Source organism: Neomonachus schauinslandi, chromosome 12 (genome assembly GCF_002201575.2).
Source record: "Neomonachus schauinslandi chromosome 12, ASM220157v2, whole genome shotgun sequence".
NCBI classification, from domain to species: domain Eukaryota; kingdom Metazoa; phylum Chordata; class Mammalia; order Carnivora; family Phocidae; genus Neomonachus; species Neomonachus schauinslandi.
In genome coordinates, this window is record NC_058414.1 from 44,403,588 (window position 1) to 44,419,355 (window position 15,768).

General features: G+C 35.9%; 1 pseudogene; it reads left to right on the top strand.

The window, feature by feature from the left end:
• The window catches only part of LOC110579900, a 101,452-nt pseudogene extending 90,889 nt beyond the window's left edge, over positions 1–10,563 (top strand).
• Positions 10,564–15,768: the final 5,205 nt, after the last annotated feature.

The following is a 15,768-nucleotide window of genomic DNA, read 5'->3' on the forward strand; positions in this document are numbered from 1 at the left end:
AGCACTTTGAATATTCATCCCATTCCCTTCTATCCTGAAGGTTTCCCTTAAGAAACATACTGATAATCTAATGGGGGCTCCCTTGTGGATGACAAGTTGCTTTTCTCTTTCTGATTCAAGATTTTCTCTTTGTGTTTGACTTTGACAGTTTAATTACAATGTGTCTTTTGGTGTGGGCCTCTTTGGATTCATCCTAGCTGGAATTCTTTGAGCTTCCTGAACTTAGGTGCCCATTTCCTTCCTTAGACTTGAAAATTTTTCAGCCATTATTTCTTCAAATATTCTCCCCCATCTCCCTTCTCTTCTTTCTCAAATTCCGAAAAGCATATATTGGCTGCTTAATGGTGTTTTTTAAGTTCCTTAAGCTTTCTTCACTTTCCTATATTCTTTTTTTTTCCGACTCAATAATTCCAAATTACCTGTCATTGAGTTCACTGTTTTCTTCTGTTTAATCAAATTCAACATTAAATTCCTCTAGTGAATTTTCCAATTCAGTTATTGAATTTGTTTGATTCTTCTCCATACTTTCTGCCTCTTTGTTGATATCCTCATTTTATGTATTTTCTTGGTTTTGTTTGTTTATCTGTGTTCTTTTGTAGATCATTGACTTCCCTTAAGACAATTATTTTGAATTCTTTGTCAGGTAATTCATAGATCTCCATTTCTTTAGGTTTATTTTGTTCCTTTGATTAGACAATGTTTTTCTGTTTCTTTGTGTCCCTGTGATTTTTTTTCCTGAGCTTTTGCATTTGAAAAAACAGCACTTCTGTCAGTCCTTTTGGCTGGCTTTGGACAGGGGAAGACTTTCACCAATTAACCCAGCTATTGATTCCGGGGGCCTCTGAAACCTTTTGTGGGGTGGGGATATAACTTCTCTGGTCTTATGAATTTCCCAATTAGAGATTTGTTAGTTTCTTTTTCAGGAGCTCATAATCTCTTGCTCCCTCTAGTGACTGTACAATACTGCAAGTTCAAAGGTGCTACAGTAGTAAGTTGTTTAGCCCCCTTTTGTTCTCAGCAACCCTAAGGCATCCAAGTATCCTGATTCCCTGTCAGGGCTCCAAGCAAGGACAGAGAGAAACCAGTTTCTCAGGCAGCCCTCTGTAAATCCAGATGAAATCTCCTCCTTCCTCTCTCCCTCCCAAGAAGCCATGAGTTGGGGGCAGTTTCCCAATAGCACAAGTCACATTGACCTCTGTGCCACCTCAAGTCCTCCAGTGCAAGATTAAACTACTCCCATTTTCCCTTACTTTTAGTGGCCCCCACACAAATTATGCTGGTTCCAACTAGGCCATTGCTTCAAGTCAGATGAGAAAGAAACAAGTCTCCCAGGCAGCCCTCTAAAAATCTTGCACATTGGACACACGTTCCACTTTTCTATTCCCCCCCACCCCCCCAGGGAGAAGGCATGAGCCAGAGTTCTTTCCAATGACATCGAGCTGCGCTGGCTTGAGGGTGGGGCAATTGAGAGTACAGTTAAATAATTCTTCCCATTCATTTCAATGTAGTTGTTCTCAACTTTTCACCTGCCTGGGTTACTACAACTTAAGTGGTTCCTGGAGTTCCCATAAAGATATTTTGGTTCATATATTGCTAAGTCCATGTCTCTGTAGGAGAACAAGGGCTGGGTCTTCTTATTCTGCCATCTTGCTCTTATTCTCATTGATTTCTGCTCTGGTCTTGATTATTTCTTTTACCACTTACTTTGGTTTTATTTTGCTCCTTTTTTCTTATGGTGGATACTGAAGTTATTGTTTGAAATCTGTCTTCTTTCCTTATATAGGCTTGGGAAAATTGGACAGCCACATGCAGAAGAATGAAACTGGACCACTTTCTTATACCATACACAAAAACAAATCCAAAATGGATGAAAGACTATAATGTGAGACAGGAAACCATCAAAATCCTAGAGAACACAGGCAGCAACCTCTTTGACCTCAGCCATAGCAACTTCTTACTAGACACGTCACCACAGGCAAGGAAAACAAAAGTAAAAACGAACTACTGGGACTTCATCAAGATAAAAAAAACTCTGCACAGCAAAGGAAACAATCAACAAAACTAAAAGGCATTCTATGGAATGGGAGAAGATATCTGCAAATGACATATCAGATAAAGGGTTATTATCCAAAATCTATAAAGAACTTATCAAACTCAACACCTAAAAAACAAATAACCCAGTTAAGAAATGGGCAGAAGACATGAATAGACACTTTTCCAAAGAAGATATCTAGATGGGTAACAGACACATGAAAAGATGCTCAATATCACTCATCATCAGGGAAATACAAACCAAACCACAATGAGATACCATCTCACACCTGTCAGGATGGCTAAAATTAACAATATAAAAAAACAACCAGTGTTGGCGAGGATGAAGAGAAAGGAGAACCCTTTTGCACTGTTGGTGGGAATGCAAACTGGTGCAGTCACTCTGGAAAACGGTATGGAGGTCCCTCAAAAATGTTAAAAATAGAACTACCCTCTGATCCAGCAATTGCACTACTAGGTATTTACCCAAAGGATACAAACATAGTGGATTTGAAGGGGCACATGCACCCCAGTGCTTATAGCAGCATTATCAACAATAGCCAAACTATGGAGAGAGCCCAAATGTCCACTGACTGATAAATGGATAAAGAAGATATGGTATATATATATATATATAATGGAATATTACTCAGCCATCTAAAAGAATGAAACCTTGCCATTTGCAATGACATGGATGGAGCTGGAGTGTATTACGCTAAGTGAAATAAGTCAGTCAGAGAAAGACAAATACCATATGATTTCACTCATATATGGAATTAAAGAAAGAAACCAGATGAACAACATATGGGAAGGGGGAAAAGAAAAAAAGGAGAGAGGGACACAAGCCATGAGAGACTCCTTATGATACAGAACAAACTGAGGTTTGATGGAGGGACGTGGGTAGAGGATGGGCTAGATGGGTGATGGGTATTAAAGAGGGCACTTGTTATGATGAGCACTGGGTATTGTATGTAAGTAATGAATCACTGAATTCTACTCCAGAAAACAATATTGCACTGTATGTTAACTACCTAAAATTTAAATTTAAAAAAAAATCTTATTTCAATAAACAGTGATGAGATATACCACTGAATGACTTCAGACAATCTTTGTGTCCTAAGATTTTAATGTACACAATATTTTTCAGAGCTTTTGGCTTGCTTGTGTGTGTGTGTGTGTGTGTGTTATATAATTCTGATTATTTAAAGTGCATATGAAAATTTTGTAGAAGCACATTGGGGCAACTGCCTGAATTCACAATAATTTCCCCATCTGTATTAACCCTCTTTTTTTGATTACCTGGGAATGGGCAAGAAATGCAAGCAGGGCCAATCATAATGCACCCACTTTCTGTCATGTCAGGCCATGGATATTAATTCAGGTCATGTTAGCAAGAATCTCTTCCCAAGATTTGGAAAAGGAGAGTTCTTGCTTTTCTTTCTTGCAAATCTATAAGGGTGTGAGAAAAGTGTTATCATATACCATGGCTTTGGTTTTGTGAAGAAAGCAATGTGTGAGAAATGAAATGATACCAGCAGGTAAACCAAGATAATCCTGGTGCTCATCACAGCTTCCAACTGGCAGTCACCTTAGCAATTCTGTTTTATTAGCCAATGAATCCTCTCTCATGCTTTAGAGAGTTTGAGTCTATCACTTGCAGTCAAAAACTGTCCTTAAATATTGATTCGAAAATATTGAAATATATTTTTAGAAGAAAAACTAACTGGAGTTTTAAGAATTCTTTTAATTTCATTTTAATGATGGATAATAAGAAAATAGAATATATTACTGCAGTTATCAGCTTATCTACCTATGAGACTCTAAGTTGGATTGTCAGTTAATAATAAGGTCACCTATAACAATTCTAATATAAAATTTTATCATAATTTTTATTTCTTTTTTTCTTTTGGCAATATTTAGATAATGAAAATGATTCTCATTTTCTTCCATTATTTTCCATATTTATGTACTAAAAAGAAAAATGTTTACATGGGTTCAATATTCAACCAAAGTTGTTTGACTCAACATGAGTGTTAATTAGGTAATAAAATTTTAGGAAGTAATAGAAATCATCATGGCCCACAAACAGAAGGACTTTTCTTAGATAGAGAGATGATGCAAAAGGAAATAGAAAAGTGGAATACAACAGCATAACTGAGGGCTGAAATCAAACAAATACCCTGGGAAATATGGTTAATCCTGGAATTAATACTATATCAGAAACTCAAAACATCTTCATCAAGTAAAAATATTTTTTTCAGTTTTCACTTTTTCTTCTCTAAGGTAACCAGTATTTAATACAATAGATAGTGACTATCTCTTCCACATTTTTATTATTTTCTTTCATAATATAGTCATCCTCCTGTGACTAAATGGAAAGCAAATCAACCTATAGATATCAATTGATTTTAAGGCACTGTGCAAGGTTCTGCAAGCAGCATTGTAAAGACCAGTGATTTTAACACTCTCTAATGTTTGCTTTAAAGTGTTTATACTATGACTAGTATGACTTAAACATTTCATATCCTCTAATTGGCAGGATATTGTTAAAAGAAATTGTAACAGATTGGGAAGAAGGAAATATGGAGAGCTGAGGGGAAAAAAGAAGACTCATACTCTCAATATAGCCCACATTTCCACTTCCAAATAGTTCCCATATATGAAACCCCTTAAATTATATTGTAACCCTTCCCTCTGGAGTCTTGACCTGCAGTTTGAGAAATACTGGCATTGATATATGAAATACACAGATAATGCAAAAAACTCATTTTACCACATAGTTTCACCTTCTGCCCCCATCAATCATATTACAAACTCTGTCAACAGGAAGCAAATTGCCTCCCTTCCCATGGTCACTTTATAGAGGAAGTGTTAATGACCAACATAAATGCCAAGAGTCAATAGGAATAACCATATGGAACAATACTCTAGTTAATTAGCTTCTAAATAGTAATATTAAACTATATGTGTTGAAAGGAAAAAATGGAAAAGCCTTCTGGATCTTGTTTTGTTATGTTTAAAGAAGACAATATCATTCTCCAATATCAGTGTTTCTCTCTTATCTTACCTTCTCTTTGCTTTCCCACTCTGCAGTTCTTCATCCAATCTTTTCATCCAACCTTCTCCCTTTACCTCATCTACTACCCTGACAAAGCTCAGCATGGTAAGGGATGCAAATAAACTGGGAAGAAAATATTGTAGGTATATAAAACTATATATTAAATTCTAAATTACTTTATCTGTCACTTGGCTAATGAATATTTATTGTATGCCTGATACCTACCAGACAATATCATGCATTCAGATGTAGACATCGTTAACAAAATAGTTCCTTTCCTTATGGAGTTTACTCTCAACATTTACAGTGAAGGAAAACTGCACCAGTATTTACTAGCTATTAAGAAACTGTTATGTGCAAAATGTTGAGAGTAGATTTTCATAGTGCTAGGGAAATGTATAATTTGGGGATCCAGCTTATTTACATGCATTAGGAAATGTTCACTGGCATAGCAATATTCCTACTGGGATTTGAAGGAGGACTACCATTCAGATAAGTTAAAGAGAAGGGGCAGATTCCAAGAAAATGGAACAGTATGCACAGAAGCAGTTAAACAGGAGAAAGCATCGTCTGCTCAAAGAGAAAGCCAGAGTGGCTGGCATGAACTGAGCAAATAGTAGATTTGTGCATATGGAGACTAGAAAGGCAACTAAAGGTCAGGTTGTTGGAATTTGGGGGCCATTATTTGAAGGCCCATTCGAAGCTGTTGAAAGATTTTCAGAGAGAAATGAGATATTCAAATCTGTATTTTAAAAAGGGTATATACTGGAGAATGGAGAAGAGGAGGCAGAGTAAGTTTGGCTATGATGACTGCCGCCTAGTTGAGGACACTGACAATCAATGCAGGTAGAACTGAATGGATTCCAGAGTTATTTTGGTGGTAGAATTAAATTGGGCAGAAGGAGGAAAGAAGAGTCTAGAATTATGCTTATTTTTTGGATTAAATATATAATGGAGAGTAGAGAGTTTTATTGAACTTGAGAAAACTAGAAAGCAAATTTCTTAGATGGGAATATATACATATATATAATCACAAAGCTGACCTAAACTAAACAGGTAAGTGAATATTAAGTATTTAATTATCAAGAATTTTAATTGCCCTTCTTAGAGATTATAAGAATTATAAGAATTCTGGGTAGATGATTCAGATGGCCCATTTCTTACTAAAACTCTTCCAATTTTGCATGAACATCTAAGGCATCTAAAATAAAACAGAATTATTTTCAAATCTGGATGTGCTCAGTAATTATTTTCTCATGAAGAAAAAAAATGCCATGTTTAAAGGAAAGGCTGAACAAGTATATCTTATATCTTGCTGAATTCATAATTATAAGAGGAATTTCTAGTTGTGGAAATAATATCATCAGGAAACAATAAGAGCGTTAAGCCATTTTTTCTCATCCATCCCTTTTGCCACTGACTCTGCCACTGTAATTTTCAGTTTTGGCTTATAATTCTGTGTTCTCTACACAATAGGCTCTGACATTATGTCTCTCCCAGACACATAAACCCAAAAACTGCCATCTGCTCACCCAAAATGGTTTTGAATATCCTTTCTCTAAAATAAAGCCCAGGTTTATTACCTCAAAAGATTTTTTCCATACTACAACCATCGATTTGGATTCAGTAATCCAAAAATCAATCATTCATTCAAGTTTAGTATAATATTTTGAGAAAAGCAGTCTGCTAAGTGCTGAGCTGAATCATACAAACATTAACTTACTGTATTTCACAATGGTTGAAATCTTGCTGGATTGGTAGCAGAGTGCTTGTACAATTTTGGAAAGACTAAACAAGTGTAAAATTATTAGCACCAAGTTTTAAATTAACTTACCAATATGTTACTATTAAACAGTTCTAATATAGGCCTATAAGAATCTTACTGGCTTGGGGCGCCTGGGTGGCTCAGTTGGTTAAGCGACTGCCTTCGGCTCGGGTCATGATCCTGGAGTCCCAGGATCGAGTCCCGCATCGGGCTCCCTGCTCAGCGGGGAGTCTGCTTCTCCCTCTGACCCTCCCCCATCTCATGCTCTCTCTCTCTCTCATTCTCTCTCACAAATAAATAAATAAATAAATCTTTAAAAAAAAAAAAAAAAAGAATCTTACTGGCTTGCACAGTTGTCTCTTCCATTAATAAAGGGGCAAACAATATGATAAAATCTAAGAGATCTTAGCATTTTAATTTAGTAGTAACATTGAAAGCTTACATTAACTAATTAAATACAGAGCCTAATCTCAACATTTTAATGCATTCAAATACTTACAAGTTAATCAATTAATCTATCACTTACACTTGGAATATCTCTTCACCACCATCACTTTCACTCCCTGCCAACCTTGAGGGATCATTAGAGATAAGATGCATGTTAAGATTAGTAACTGTAGTGGCGCCTGGGTGGCTCAGTCGTTAAGCGTCTGCCTTTGGCTCAGGTCATGATCCCAGGGTCCTAGGATCGAGCCCCGCATCAGGCTCCCTGCTTGGTGGGAAGCCTGCTCCTCCTTCTCCCACTCCCCCCTGCTTGTGTTCCTGCTCTCGCTATGTCTCTCTCTGTCAAATAAATAAATAAAATCTTAAAAAAAAAAAAAGATTAGTAACTGTAAAAAAGAGATATGTTATTAACAATTCTCCTACATGAGGACACCATTTTGCCCTGCCTAACCTTTGAAAGTTGTTTTCCAGTGATTATACAATTCTATTCAGATTTTGGGAGCTATACACTAAATCTTATATACTATATATTATAAATATATAAATATAAAATATTTGTCAACTTTTTAAAGGTGAATAAAAATGGGATAAAATCTTAGGATGCATTCATGGATCACATATACCTTATTGTTTCTTTGATATATTTCCTGGCCTGGTGTTAGCAATTAATTCGAATCATGTAAAAAATTTTTTTTTAAAGATTTTATTTATTTATTTGGCAGAGAGAGACATGGCGAGAGAGGGAACACAAGCAGGGGAAGTGGGAGAGGGAGAAGCAGGCTTCCCATGGAGCAGGGAGCCCAATGACGGGCTCGATCCCAGCACCCTGGGATCATGACCTGAGCCAAAGGCAGACACTTAACGACTGAGCCACCCAGGCGCCCCGAATTATGTAAAATTTATAGTGCTAACATGGTCTTCTGGTTTCAGATGGCAAACTTGGCACAAATATTCACCTCTTCTTACTCCTAAGTTCAGAAAATCTTGCAGGTTTTACAAAAGCACAGAATATCAGAAAAAATAAAAGTAGAATTTTCAGGAAAAATTTTTAAAAGCTATCCAGGAAAGTCATAGTCCAAGTATGATGTGATGTGTTGAAATCAGAGTAAGAAGTCAGCAGGTATGAGGAAGAAAAATGCAACAGATACCATGAAATAGAATGATTAAATAAGATGCTGAAAATAATAAAGATATGTTGAGGAAGGTATCATTCAAAAAGAAAAAATAAAAGATAATAAGCAATTCCAAGGAAAATAAAGCTATATAAGAAAAGCATGAAAAAAATGTAGAAAATTAAAATATGATATGATTTTGAGAAGTCAACATATAGTATATATTACTTTTTCCTACATTTCACTGGCTATAACTCAGTTGTGGCAAGCTGCAGCTAGAAATTTGGTTAGTTGTACTAAAAATAGTTTGATGAGCACCTAAGTCATACCTTACACAGTTACTGTGAAATGGTTAACAGTTTAAACTCTTATTTTTCATTCCATGATTCTCAGATTTGATTTTTTGATTCCTCACTTTGCAAGATGATAATGTTATCATTTTCCCACCTCTCATCACTCTATCATCCAGTTTCTGCCACCAGTACATTATATTTTAATTGCAAAGTTGGTAATATTTACCTTATATTCAATAATAACAATTAAGCTTGCTGTCTTTTGAATATTAGTTATCATAAAAGCTTATAGTCCATAACAGCATTTATCTCATTATAACTATATAAATACTGTTCATTACAGAGACACACTGTGTTCTATTGTATTTTTTTCAGTCTTATTTGCACCTCACAGGGGAGAATATTTATGGATTTTTCTTATTTAACCCTTTAACCAGTCTGAACAACAAAGAGAATATACACACCAATAAATAGATACATAATGATGATGATAGATGATAGATAGATAGATAGATAGACAAACTATCAGGGATTTCTGGGACTATAACAAAAGATTTAACATTCCTGCTATCAGAGTCTCAGGGGAAGAGAAAAAAATTGAAGCTGGAAAAGTACTAAAAGAAATCATGGCTAAATACTTCCTGAATCTGGCAAGGAGCATAAACTTTCATATTCAAGAAGCTGAGTGAACCATAAACAAGATAAACCCAAAGAAATCTATGCCAAGACATATCATAATGAAAGTTTAAAAACTAAAGACAAATCTTAGAAATGACTAGAGAAAAAGAATACTTTACCATAGAGGGCAGAAGGGAGTGGCACAGTATTTTTCTAGGGCAACAACAACAACAGAACTCTGTCAACCTAGAGTCCTATACACAATAAAAATATCCTTCAACAATGAAGAAAAATTCAAGATATCATCAGATGAAGGAAAACTAAGAAAATGTGTTGCTAAGGAACACAGTAAGGAAAATTATGGGCAAATAAAATAGACTTCCCTTCTCTTTAGTTTTTAAAATTATTGATGGTTGAAGCAAAAATTCTAACACTGATATGGTTTGAAATATATGTAAAGGAAATATTTTTAAATATTATAAATGGGAGAATAAAAAGAGATAAAGGGAGATGAGTTTTCTACTTTTAACTTAAACTGCTGAAGAAATAACATCAATAGACTGTGAGACATATCACAGTATAGAGATAGATATAAAGATATAATACAAATATATAGATATCACACACACACACACACATATATAATGTAATAGAACAACCACTAAATAGCCATACAGAAAAATACAGTCAAAAACAATATAGACCTCTGCAAGCTGGCAGTCAACACGGTGCCCTTCCCACTTTTCCACTTCTTCATGCCTGGCTTCTGACCAGCCATGGAAGCCAGCAGTATCAGGCCCTCACTGTACCCGAACTCAGCCAGCAGGTCTTTCATGTCAAGAACAGGCTGACTGCCTGTGACCCCAGCCATGGCCATTACCTCACCACGACTGCTGTCTTTCATGGGCAGATGTCCATGAAGGAGGTAGATGAGCAGATGCTCAATGCACAAAGCAAGAATAGCAGCTACATCATGGAATGGATCCCCAACAACGTCAAGACAGCTGTCTGCAATATCCCACCCCGTGGCCTCAAGATTGCAGTCACCTTCATTGGCAATAGCACGTCCTTGCAGGAGCTCTTCAGACACATCTCAGAGCAGTCCGGGGCCACATTCTGGCGCTGGTACACAGATGAGGGCACGGATGAGATGGAATTCACTGAAGCTGAGAACAACATGAACAACCTTGTTTTCGAGTACCAGCAGTACCAGATGCCACAGCAGAGGAAGAGGAGGATTAAGGCAGAGACCGTCACCTCAGACTTCTCAGTTCCCTCAGCCTTCTTCCTCAACTGCCCCTGTTCTCTCCCTCAGAATTTGCATTTTCTGCTTCTATCTTGTTTTATCTGTTTGTTTCCTTTTTTAGAGGGTGTGGTCCTAGATTAGTGCTTGGCACATAATAGAAGCTCAATATTTTATTGTTTTTTCAATGTCTGCTCTCCCACCCTTGGGAAACCTAGATTTCTGCCAATCTAGGTAACCCTGTATTTCCTTTTGGTGTCCAATTCTCCCATCTGTCCAGCTGATATTTCCCTTTGCTTTTTTAAGATAATTATCCAAGAAGCTGGGTCTCGTCAGATCCCATTTAGAACCATGTGCTGAAAACTCGGATAAATGGCCATCATCCTCAGCCTGTGTGGTAACTCAGGGGAAAGGAAACCAAATTACCTCATAGCAGGTAGAGGTACATAGGAGGAAGGGGTAGGGTTTTTTAGTCTAGAGCAGTTTTGGAGAGGGATACAGGCTATTGAAGTCCTAATTTCCGGGAATTTACCTGCTCCTCTCTCAGCTTCAGGAAAGCTGTTAACAGTAGTATCTCCATTTTCAGTCTCCTTCCAAGCTCTGTCCTGAGCTGTTTCCTTTGTAGGGGTCCGCCCCATTCTGTTGAGTGGGTTCCTTCCCTTTCTTACTTAACCTCCTTCAAATGTTGAATTCCTTCCTTTTCCCCTGGTCAGAGAAGGGGGCCAAGAGGGGAAGAAGGACTAGCCTTGGTCCCTAAAGCCTCCAGAAAGGCCCTCCCTATCCCCATCTTTTCTTAACAAAAACCCAGCCCTGCTGTGTACATATAGAAAGGTATGTATTACCATGTGAATATTTGGGTCATTCCTCCAGAGAGGGGACAAAGAGACCCTCTGTCTTTTGGCAACATCTCATCTCTTCCTTTGACTATTCCCTCCCCCCCACCCCACCCCAACCCTCACCCTTGGTTTTGTCCTATACTACACTTCAAATTTCTATTTTGAGTTGAACTTGCTTTTTTTTTATATATATATAGAAAAAGACAACATTGCCCCAAGAGCCAAAAATAAATGAGAATTGGAAAAAAACAATATACTAAATTCAAATGGTAATCTAGAAATGCAAAAATCAATAAAATTTGAAGGACACAGCTAAAGCGTTGCTGAGAGAAAAATTTCTAGCACTAAATAATTTATGTACGTATGTACATATATATATTTTTAAAAACCTAGTGGATTAAAAATCTTAAGGATTATACATTATATTTTGAAACATATCTTAGTTATATGTATGCATATGTGTTATGTCTATATGTATATGTATTATGTATATACTTATACATACATACAACAGATATGTTTCAAAATATTTTAAAGTTTAACCCTTAAGATTTTTAATCCACTAACTTTCTAAATGACACATTCTATATAAAAATAATCTTAGTTTTTGACTGGTTACGAAAACTAAACCTAATACATTCAGTTCCAAAGGCTGAGTGTGTGGTATTAATTGATGTCCTCGCTCCTGTTGGCTTGTGAATGTTTAAAATGTCCTAGGTATTTTCATGGCATTGCAATAATGGACATACCTTGTAAATTGATATTTCATGCATGAAAAGGATCTATCTACCAAAAACAACTTAACTAGACCTCTTTTTCTACATTCTTTTTGCCATCATCTCTCTTCTACCACCATCATAGTCACTGATGGCTATGAATTCCACCAAGAACATCAATTCAACAATTTGGACACAGAAGCTACTAAGATCAGGGAGTTCAAATGAGTGTGCAATTGACAAGAGCAGCAGGAACACAAGGACCTTCTCAGGACCATTAAGCAAGCCCAATCAGAGCTTAATGGAGGAAGGCAATGAACAAAACTCCAGTGCTTCCAAACTAATATTGGCTATGTTGACTGTGTATCCTGGAATAGAAATTTGATCCTGGAACAGAAAAGGGACATTCATGGAAAAAATGGAAGAATCTGAACAAAGTCTAGTTTGTTTTTTTTAATAGTGAAATACCACTGCTAATTGCTTATTTTAACAAATGTGCCTTGGTTATGTAGGATGTTGACATAAAGGGAAAATGGATGAAGGGTATGCAGGAACTCTCTGCACTTTCTTTGTAACTCTTTTACAAATCTAAAAATATTTCATAATGTGAAGTTTTATTAATAAAAAACTAACACTGAAATCTTGTGTACAAAGACTTGATAGTAAGGGCTTTGAAGCATGAAGTCGTAATTCTAGCAAAAACTCAATACATTGATCAAGAGTAATACAGACTTAAAAGAGATATGCCAGAACTGACTGGAACAACTCTTTTAGTCATATTGCTTAAAGATCACCACCACTTTCTAAGTGGTAATTCTAGAATGAAATCAGAACACATCACATATTTAAAATAATTTCACATAGATAATAGTGTGAAATTTAGTGTCAGAATAGTTATACTACAGCAAGCCAATGCTTGCTGTATGCATTAGAAATGGCAGGAAGAACCTTCAAATTTTCCATAAAGAGACATTTATATGCAAATATGAAGGTTAGGGAGAACACTGTAGAATACTTGGACTAAATAAAGACTGTCTTCAATCTCTGAAGTGAAGTATAAAAAGCAAGAAGCCCTTGTAGCAGACTAAGCAGTTTGGATTCTTAAGTTTCACCTGCAATATAAATTTAATTTTCCTCCACAATGAAGAATTAAAGTCCCATAAAGGTGAAATCTCTTCAAGCCACTTTAGTTTTTCCTTTAGACAGATTATAATTCCTTTCAGGAAAAACAATCAGAAAATCAGAAAAAAATTTAAAAATTTCAAAAAAATTCAGAAAGCAAGCTGGGGTTCTTTGCACTGATATTTTCTTACAAAGTACAAAAATGGAAGATGCTGGTCACTGTCCAGCCACTGTTAATAAATCTGTTATTGCTTCTATGTCTTTAGTACATTGTGAGAAAGTACATAGAATTTGATTCAAAAGTTAGAAAACCTGAGAGTGTGGCTAAGTGGTATTTAGTGCCATTCTGCTCCTTCAGGAGATTAGAAGGTGAGAAAATTCATATCAACCTGCAACATCCTGGCCCAAATATAGTGTTGAACCTGTGAAGGATTGTTCCCTGTGTCTTTTGAGGGACCAGTGCTCAAATGCATAGTTCTAAAAATTGAGTTAACTTTTTCTTTTCCTTTTTAGGATTCTGGAACAGTATTGGAAGTAAAAATTAAAAGATGACTATAATTTAAAAAAAACATAATTAAGCATTCAATCCCATTTTCTTCATAGAACACATAATAAAATGTAAAAGAAATTCTAGAGTAAATGCCATAAATAATAGAACTAATTAAATTAGGCAGATATCATACAAATTGAGAACAAATTTAGAGATGATAATTTTTCTCCCCTTAATTATAGCAGATTCTTCTCCATAAAGAATGAGGAAAATATCTCAACTATAATGAGATATCACCTCATTGAGACCAATGAATTTGAATTTGCAGTATAAAATACTGTGGATGTGTCTAAACTTCATTATTCTTCAGATAATTCACAATTAAAAGACATTAAAGGGGTGCCTGGGTGGCTCAGCCGGTTAAGCACCTGCCTTTAGCTCAGGTCATGATCCCAGGGTCCTGGAATTGAGCCCAGGTGTCAGGTTCCCTACTCAGTGGGGAGTCTGCTTCTCCCTTTCCTTCCGACCCTCCCCTTGCTCATGCTCTGTCTCTCTCAAATAAATAAATAAAATCTTTTTAAAAAAAGACATTAAAATTAAAATATTTTAGGGTAATTCATTATCTCATGCTACTGTATTAAGGTAATTTGTAAATTAATAGTCTAAATTATTAGTCAATTTCCATTCAGACACAAGTCTAAGTGAACTTTCTCATTATCAACTCATAATTCTGTGTCAAAATGCAAAATAGTGAAGTGACTCAAAACTGTAGAAGCAATGTAAAGAGATAGTGGATACCACCAAAAAAAAAAAAGAGAGAGAGAGAGAATTTTTACAGGTTTAAGAGGCTGGTATACTCTTCTCTCATTAGGATATGACCACTTACATGGTCAGGAATCTTTACATGTTTTAGTCACTGCTATATAATAAGATCCAAGACAGAACTCAAAATCCATGCTTTAATCTCCATTTTATGACTAGAATCTAGAAATCAAATAAGGTAAGCATGGACAGAGAAGAGTTAGCTAATTTTTTAAATAAGGCCTCTTTTTCTACTTCTTTTGTCAAGACAAACCATATTAGATTTAAAATAATAATTATTAGGGAAAATGGCAACAAAAAAAGCATGATAATTTCATATGGATTATTTGTAATGCTCTGTAGTAACAGTAATAATTAGATGGCCCCTGAATTCAGACCGTCTGGTTTCCAATCTGAGATCTGACAAATTGCTGTGTGACCTTGGGCAAGTCACTTAAACTTTCTGCGCCTCCTTTTCCTCATCTGTATTTTGCAGACAATAATAGTACCTACTTCATAGTGTTGTCATGACAATTAAATGAGAAATAAAAACCGCTATTTAAGTGTTAGCTAGTAGTTGTAGCAGCATATCCTGACAATTGTTCAGTCTTTCTGTATGGACAACCCTAATCAAGGCAGAATGTAATAAGAAGTTCACCTCACAGATGAAATGCATACATAATAACAACTCATTGAATTTCTAATGACTTTCAGAGTTATAAACATTAATAATTTGTCTCTAAACAGTACTATGTAAATATAAAAAGAACATAAAATAAACTTAGAGACTGGGAATTACCTTTTTAACTTTATTTTTTTTATTTATTTGAGAGAGAGAGAATGAAAGACAGAGAGCATGAGAGGGAGGAGTGTCAGAGGGAGAAGCAGACTCCCTGCCGAGGAGGGAGCCCAATGCGGGACTCGATCCAGGGACTCCAGGATCATGACCTGAGCCGAAGGCAGCCGCTTAACCGACTGAGCCACCCAGGCGCCCCCCTTTATAACTTTATAATTACCTTTTTAAACCCATGCCTATAGCTAAAATCACATGTAAACTATCCTAACCATAGGTGATTTATTTAATATGTATTTAAATATAAATTAATGTCTAGTATTGCTTATAATTATGGCTCTTCATTTTATTGTTATAGTTTTGTGATACATATTTGTTGCTTATTGCTTATAGCATCTTCTAGGTTATTGTTGGGATAATACTATTGATTTCTCTTTGAATCTATA